General features: G+C 41.0%; 1 long non-coding RNA gene across 1 annotated transcript; it reads left to right on the forward strand.

The window, feature by feature from the left end:
* Nucleotides 1-3,568: 3,568 nt before the first annotated feature.
* Nucleotides 3,569-7,408, forward strand: LOC119871516. The gene is made up of 3 exons (XR_005358283.1): nt 3,569-3,630; nt 5,735-5,857; nt 7,261-7,408. It is a non-coding gene; the product is annotated as an uncharacterized LOC119871516 (long non-coding RNA).
* The last annotated feature ends 741 nt before the right edge of the window (nt 7,409-8,149 follow it).

Raw genomic sequence — 8,149 nt, forward strand, 5'->3', positions numbered from 1 at the left:
CACAGTCAGCCAGTGTTCAAATTAGTGTCAAAATTAACTCATTCCAACAAACTGAAATTCTTACAGTGGGAAGAATTAGCAACTGTCTTCTGGAAGGATATCATTTACACAGTAGTTTGAAGTCAGCTATGTTGACCCATCAACAGCTAATCCTTAGAAAGAAGATTTCTCAACATCATAGGATCTCACCTATGGGGTCATTCCAAGCCCAATTATACATTTATCTATTCTGGGAGGTTTGTTCTTCCTTAGGGGGTTATGATGGGAAAGAACACTGAGGAAGACCCCTCACCTTCCTAAGTCTTACTTTTTGGACAAAAGGAACTTTCTTAAGGAAGCTTTTCGCCCTCATGGTGCTTCTATCTATAGTTAGTGAGGATTCAAGCTACTGGAATTGTCTATAAATTACTGTTTTTCAAAAAGAAAAAAAATCTCCAAAAAAACCAAGGCATAATCCCTAACATTTCAAAAAAGCCCTAAATGTATCCTTCTTACTTGTAAAGAGGAGATAATCCAGGTTCATTTTCATATCTGTTTTCAAAATTGCAGTGAGTATGTAATATGATTTAAAGGTTGGTGATACAGTTTTCTGTAATCAGTTTATCAAATATTATAATTATATCAGATCTTATTTAGCCAATTAAAAAAATATTTTGCTTATAAAATTGCTAACATTAATTAGCATTGTTCTGGCATTTTGGTTTTTGTCTGCTGAACAGAAGTCATCTTGTCTATTTTCCATTTCTGTTTTGTGTAGTGATTTGAACACCCCTCGCTTAACTGAAAACCAAAGTAGCAGCCACCTAATCATAAAGTAAAAATGGAAAGCAAATCAAGAGGGAACCTCAAATCTCTGCTTCCCATGGTGGACCGAATAGAGTTGGCCTCAATGAAACTCTAAGTAAGAATTCACGTTCCTCTCCATTGAGTTGAATACAGGCTTTGGTGGACTATTTGGTTCTTGTTACTGATGTTTTTCAATACGGAACATTTGAAAGCATCCAACCAGAAGTTGCACAATGATCACAGCCTTGAACGTATTCATCAGAAAAACACATTCACTGTTACAGGCTTGATTTTTACAGTAACCAGTGTACTGCACTGTTTGCCAGTTTCTCCAATACTCTTACCCATGACAATCACAAAAGCAATTCACAACCTTACTTATCAGATAGTTCTGTTTTACAATAATCTGGTTGCTATTTGTAAAAATCCAGGATAAAACAGTGCAATTTCTGATGCTGAATATCTGAAAAGCTCTGGAAGCTGCTAGGAAGAGATATGCACTAAAATATGTAATGCGATGGAATTACAACAAACAGACATTCTGGAGGGTACACACTCAAGTGCATCTCAGAGTGCATGACATCTAATGGTGCTACTTTCGAGATTTACAAGCAGATTCTGCATTTAAACTGTCCCCGTCCACTTACAGCCTTTCTTAACTCCAAATTTAACTCTTTCATTAAAAAAAATAAAAAAGGTAGAACCCTCCCCAAAAGAATGATCAATCAAAAAGACAATTGCCACTGAATTACTGTTTCCAGAATGAAATGAAAGTAGGGATCTCAATTAAATAGTTTATTTTATGTGCTGGTTCCTAAATCTCTAGATGCACTCTGAAAGCAACAACGTCTTTCTGATGAGAATTTAACTAACACAAAAAAGTGTTGATTTTAACAGCTGACAAATCCCCTATAATAAGGGGCTTAAAAAAACCAACACAAACAAACAAACCACTTTTCCAGTGATTAGGCTATGCAGATGTCAAAGAACAGTATGTCATACACTCTCTGGAAGAACACAAATGACAGTTAAATCTTTTTAGGTGGAGTTTTCATGACTGTGTATTAGTGTGAGAGAGAAATGAGAATAGCAGGCACCACCGAGAGGCAGTGTAATGCAATAGAAAAAGTTACATATTCCAATCCCAGATCGGCCACCATCTAAGTATGTGACCTTGTTCAAATCAATTAACTATCTGCCTCCACTTCTCCATCCATGAAATGGGACTAATATCTACCGGCCACTGATAATAAGACTCATAAAAAGCATTAGCACACACATGAAGACAGGATTCTGCATCTTTTCCTCATGCAGTCAGATTCTGCTAAAGCTAAATCAACTCCAAAGGAAAAGGGATTGCATTCTGGAAGCCGAATGCTTTTCTTGAGGCTGCTAGGCCACCAACTAATAGACTGAAGCAGTAAACCACTCAGTGGTCCTGCATGAGCTGAAAGAATTCACGCAGTTGACCTCTGTTATGCGAACGCAATATCATGCACTCGGACAACGCTCAATAAATACAAGCTGATGATGACATTGACAAGGTGCCGTGTACAGTCCTAGCACTAAGTGAATTACTAAGCTTAAAACTGTTCAGAAAATTCATTGAATAATTATTAGCAATAAAAAAAAAACCCACCCTTGACCTCATTTATTTTATTGTGATATCATCTCATGCATAATAAGAACATCACCAATCCCTGGAACCTAATAGCCTTATCCTAGTGACTTAGGAGAATAAAAATATGGCCATCCCTCAAACTACAACCAGAATCTTAGAACTTCCAGTGTTACCACGCTGGCACTATCCATTAATCATTTCTTTTTTGGATGATTGTAGAACTTCCTAATTGCTCTTTGCAATTTCCACTCTTGGCCTCTGGGGCTGGTTGATCCACACGAAGGACTTTGAATGCATCCTACCTTTATGTGTCCAGAGCCTTATGTAATCCTCCCACACTGACTCTGGTATTGCCCTTGAGACTGGCTTTGGACAGTGAGACATAAGCGAACACCACACAAGTAAAGGCATGATAAGCACTTGTGAATTGGGGCTTGCCTTGTTGGAAGGGTGCCACCTCCATAAAAGAAAGCCTTGTCTGGCCTCCTGGAGGATGAAAGACCACACTGAGAGAGAGAGAGAGGCCCAACCATTCCCTCGAGTCCGGCCCCGCACCTGAACTAGCAGCTGGATGTAACTATGCATGTGAGCTCAGGCAAACACACTGAATTTGAGAGGTGATACTCTTGCTTCAAGCCACCAAGGTTTGGTATAATTTGTTATCTAGGAAGAGATCACTGATAGGGCCCTTTACTGATTATTCTCAGTTCTACCACCAGTGTGATTCTTTTTGTAATATAAGCCAGATAGATAACTTCATTCCTCTGCTCAAAACCCTTTAAGAGCTCCTTCCCTCACCCAGAGTTAAAGCCAGTCTTTCCAGTGTTGGAAAGGTTTGATGTGCTTTGTCCTGCTCAGAGTTTACAAGATCTCAAATCCTACTAATTTCTCCCTCATTCTCTTCCCATCAGCTACAGATTGCCTCCGCCTAGAATGTTCTTCCTTGGGAACGTGGATTACTTTGTTGCCTAACTTGACTGGTTCCTACAGCATTTTTTTTCAGTGATGCCTCATTTGATCACCCTATTTGCAAATGCATCACTCCATCACCCTGAGATCCCCATTCCCTTTTCCATTCTTTCTTTAATTCACTCACCACTAGTAGATCACTATAGAGTTTGTTTATTTTGGTTGTCATTGGATTCTTGGAATGTAAGTTCCAAGAGGTCAGGAACTTGTCTCTGGTTCACTGTTGGAGTCCTAGCACCTCAGAACCATGCCTGGTACATAGGATAGATCAATAAGTATTTGCTAAACTACAAAATAAATCCTGCTGGGTTAAGGTGCCCAGAGCTACAGATTGGTTTCTATTTTAATGATAAAACTGAGAGTGAGTAGAGTCTGTAAGTGAACACAGCTGATGCCATTTACAAAGATTTATGGAACATCACTTGACAGAGCACAGAAGTAGCCTGTGGTCAAGGGAAAGAGAAGGTCAAGAAGGTTCTTTGGGAAGTATTTTATCTGGGAGTTTCTTTAGCAGGTACTGAGACCTGCAATGAAGAGCAAAGAGAGGTGACTGTGCATAAGAATAGCCACCCAGGAAAGGCTTAGGAGGAACCCAAGAGAGGTAAAGGAGACTCTCCCAGCCTTCTTGAATCGAAAAAGCCAGTGGTACAAGGAGAAAGATGCATCCAAAGGGTAAATCTGGTCTTTTTTTGGAAGACAGAGTTTGTGTTGTGCTTGTACCTTTCTCAGGAAAAGCCTAAAAATAGAGAAATACATCTGAGGCTTTGCCTTTTCATGTCGATGTCAGGGTAGAGAATACATACCGCAGACCCCCGTGCCAGACCAGGGCATGCGCCTGGCATCATGAGGCACTGGCTGTCATGCTCAATAAACACGTGTATTACAAGGCTTGCCACCATTTTCTTAAAAGCTAGCACCCAAGTTGACTGATCACAAAGTTGGCACCACCAGTCAGAGGCTTCTCTTTGAATCCTCCACTCTGTGAAAAAGTCCATCTTACAAAGACACAGCCCAGGCTGGCAGCGTGGCCTCCAGCTTGCGGCACAGGTGTGCAGCCAATAATTTACCTTGGTTAGTGCAGAACAGACATGGCCTGGGATGACTTCACTTCACCTCGCTGACTCAATCTTTGTGCAAATCTCATCTGAAACCATCCTTTTTTCTTCTTGCCCACACCTCATTTTCCCTGTTGCTCTGCAATTATTTATTATCTGGCTCAGTAATTGTATTGTTTATAGCAGCCATACAAACTCTATTATTAGGGGAAAAAAATGCCTCTTTGCCCAACTAGATTCTCTGGTGTGGGGAATAAAGGATGTTGGTCTCTTAGAGCTCTTAATATACAGCTCTCTATCTTCAATTTTCCTAAAAACGAAAATTGCCAAAAAGCAAAGTATGCAGGAGATGTATGGTTGGATGCTACTGCAGCTTCACGTTCCTGCTGATGGATGGTGCCCCCTGAATGTCTGGGAGCACTCGCCAGCTCGCTGCCACAGCTCCTGCTTTCAGAGAAGCTGGCACCATCCAGCCCTTTGAATAGGCAGGCCCCCACCCCCACCCACCGTCTCTCTAACCACTTCAGTTAGTCATTCTTGGCCTTTTCCAAAACCAAAACACCAACAGGCAGAGCGATTATGCCAGCCCAGCAGATGAACAGGCTGAGGGTAGTGCTGGACTCAGTATCTTTTTTTTTTTTTTGTGGCTCTTAAGTCTATATTCCAGCGTTTGATCCCACTTAACATAAAATATTTACTTCATTTGTGGTGGGGGAGATGTCCTTTAAAAAAAAATCCCTTTCACTTAATTACAAAAGATGTAAATGTGGTCTCACTTGTGGGAGAAAGTAACTCTTAACAATGAGGTGTAAATTGGTGTCTGCTTAATCTGTTCACGGTAGGAATAAAGCCTAACACTCGCCTCCTCGCCCTTATTTTTGAAGTAGTACCTGGGAAATATATTCTCTGGCAGCATCTCTGATTTCTTCAGGAAGCATGAGATAGGAGTTTCATGCTTGATCCTTCTAGAAACTGTGGGAACAATTCTTTTGTTCTGTTTCCAGCATCTAACTTGAAGTGTGGGCCACAGCCATGTTGCCTGACCCCAATCATGGGCAGCAAGAGTCCCGCCTCCCTGGGCCTCTTTTCTCTCCCCAACAACGAGGGCCTCCTGCATGTCCCGAGATGGAATAAAATTAATAGGGGAAGCAGTGTTATTTCTACAATGACCTTGTGCTCCCAGGGAAATTGCAGGCATTAGTCTTTCACTTAGGATGTTTTACATTTCAAAGAACTTAGCTCTCTTTGATATTAAAGGACGAAATGTGCGATGTAATTGTTATTGTTTTCTGACCTTTCACAGGTTAATCAGACCTGCATCAGGTTTTCCAGAATGTGGTTTTGTTCCAGAGGGAATGACTGGGTTCCCTGTCAATGAATTCTGGCAAGGAGGGGGACGAGATCTTGAGAGAATAAATATACCGAGGTACCTAAATCCTTAAGGAAAATGGTTAATTTGATTGCCTCAGTCCCTCTGTAGGTAATAGAGGCTTTCTCAACATTGGTGCTATTAACATTTGGGACCCTATCCTACTTTGTTGTGGGGGGCTGCCTTGTGCAGGATGTTTAGCGCTATCCCTGGCCTCACACAGCTAGAAGTCAATAGTACCCACCCTCCTGCCCCTCTGGTATTCATGAGAATCTAATGTCTCTAGATATTGCCATATAGCCTCTGAAGAGCAACATCAACCCTAGTTGAGAACCACAAGGTTAACTGAAAAAGTGAGGGGGGGATGGGGAGTCTTTTTGGGATTCTGAAATGTATAGGATTGACTAGCTTAAATGATAATTAATATAATAGTAGCTAACAGGTATTGAGAACTCACTATGAACTAATTAGCACTATGCTAATTGCTTTATATGTTTGATCTCATTTGATCCTTAAAACAAACCTATGAGGTGATTGTTATGAATTGCATTTTACAGTTAAGAGAACTGAGGCTTACAGGAGTTAAATAATTTGCCCAAGACTCCCAAACTGGAAAGTGGAACAGTTAGGTATGCATAAAGCCAGAGATCCATGTGCCAGCCTCCCTTCTCCTTCTGGCTTGCCTACTCTCCTTGTGGTTACAATCTAAGTATCTAAATTAAATTTAGGAGCTGATTAAGCACCACTACATTTGAGAAATTTCACCTACACAATAAAGAAGTCTAAAAACACAAGAAAACGCTTGCCTTCAAGTCAAGTATGAAAAATAAAAGTATAATACAGAAATAAATAAGGGAAACGGGTGGTAAGAGCCACTAGAAAGAGAACAGAGGTCAGAGTGTTCTGGGTCCGTGCTTCTCAGACCACAATGAGCACAGAGGTCACCTGAGGTCTTATTAAAATACAGGTTCAGATCCAGTGGGTATGGACTGGGGCCTGGGATTCTTAATTCTGACCAGCTCCTGGGTGATGATGCAGCTGGTCTGAGGACATCCTGTGGAGCAGGGAGTCTCCATTGTGCTAGGAAATGTAGCTTTGATGCATTTGAGAAGTGAGGCCCAACAGTGTATATGTGACATGCCAAGAAATCATCGGCACAGAGTGGAAGGGGTAGGCGGAGGCGGTGGGGATTGCCTTGGCCGTGACAGCCACGCTTGTCTCTCAGCACTTTGCTTGGAACGTCAACTCGTGTTGACTGCCCACGTATACAGCTAAACATCTGCCATTTTAAAGGACAAATATTAATTTGAAGCACGAAAACACCTACCCATTGAACATAACTTCTTTCTGCAAACAGATTACATTCTTATGATCGAATTTTTACTTTTGGAAGAGAATACTTCTCTCTCTTCAACATACTATGCTGTTGGTTACATAAAAAATATCATTTCCCCCTCCAGACTCGGTGACATGAATGACTATTGAACTGCAACTGGCTGAGAACTTCTGCAACAAGGAAAAGAATATGTATTGGAAGCCAAAAACAAAAAGAGATTTTTTTTTAATCCATTGGAAGTCACAATTAAAATTACGATCGTGAGGATTATAAACTAGACGGCCACTTATTTGGCTGTGTTCAGAGGGACAGAATCAAATACTGTAATAAACTTTCACAAAGAAATGCTTTAGGAACTGACCTCCATTAGTGGTTGTGACCTCTTCACCTGGACCCCAGTGACCACTGCAGATCACACATTGTTTTGTGACATCTCAGTTTGACTGTAGGTCATAGGGAAGGGGATGATTTTGAGTCACTTGACTCTCTGAACACATTCAGCTAATTCTCCATCCACATTTCAGGGAGAACACAGGAGGGAAATGATTCACGGAGGTGCAGAGAGGAGCCATGTTAAAGCAAAGGCCGAGAGGCTAAGAACTGGAAGCACCCAATTAATGCTAATACTCAGATATAAAGTAGGTAAAGATTGTTACGGGTATCAGCACCATTCAGATTGCATTGTACTGCTGGAATAAGATTGTGAGCTTAGGTTCAATTATTAAGCATGTGTTTCCTGAGCACCTGCTATGTGTATAGAGGAACTCTCTGTCATCCCTCTCCTCAAGGGTCAGCCTCCTCAAGTGTTTCCCATTCATGAGTCATTTGTGTCACACCTGCATGATTTTTACCGTATCTGCTACTGCCTATAACTGTTATTTTTGCAATATTTTCTCTTTAGATAATCTCACTTTTCACAGTTTTAACTTGGCCTCATCTTAAGCAATGATAGCTGTGAAATTATTTATTTGAAGTGCTTCTCAAGGCTGACCAAACTAATAGTTAAAATACTA

The sequence above is a fragment of the Canis lupus genome, chromosome 4, assembly GCF_011100685.1.
Source record: "Canis lupus familiaris isolate Mischka breed German Shepherd chromosome 4, alternate assembly UU_Cfam_GSD_1.0, whole genome shotgun sequence".
Classification (NCBI taxonomy): Eukaryota; Metazoa; Chordata; class Mammalia; order Carnivora; family Canidae; genus Canis; species Canis lupus.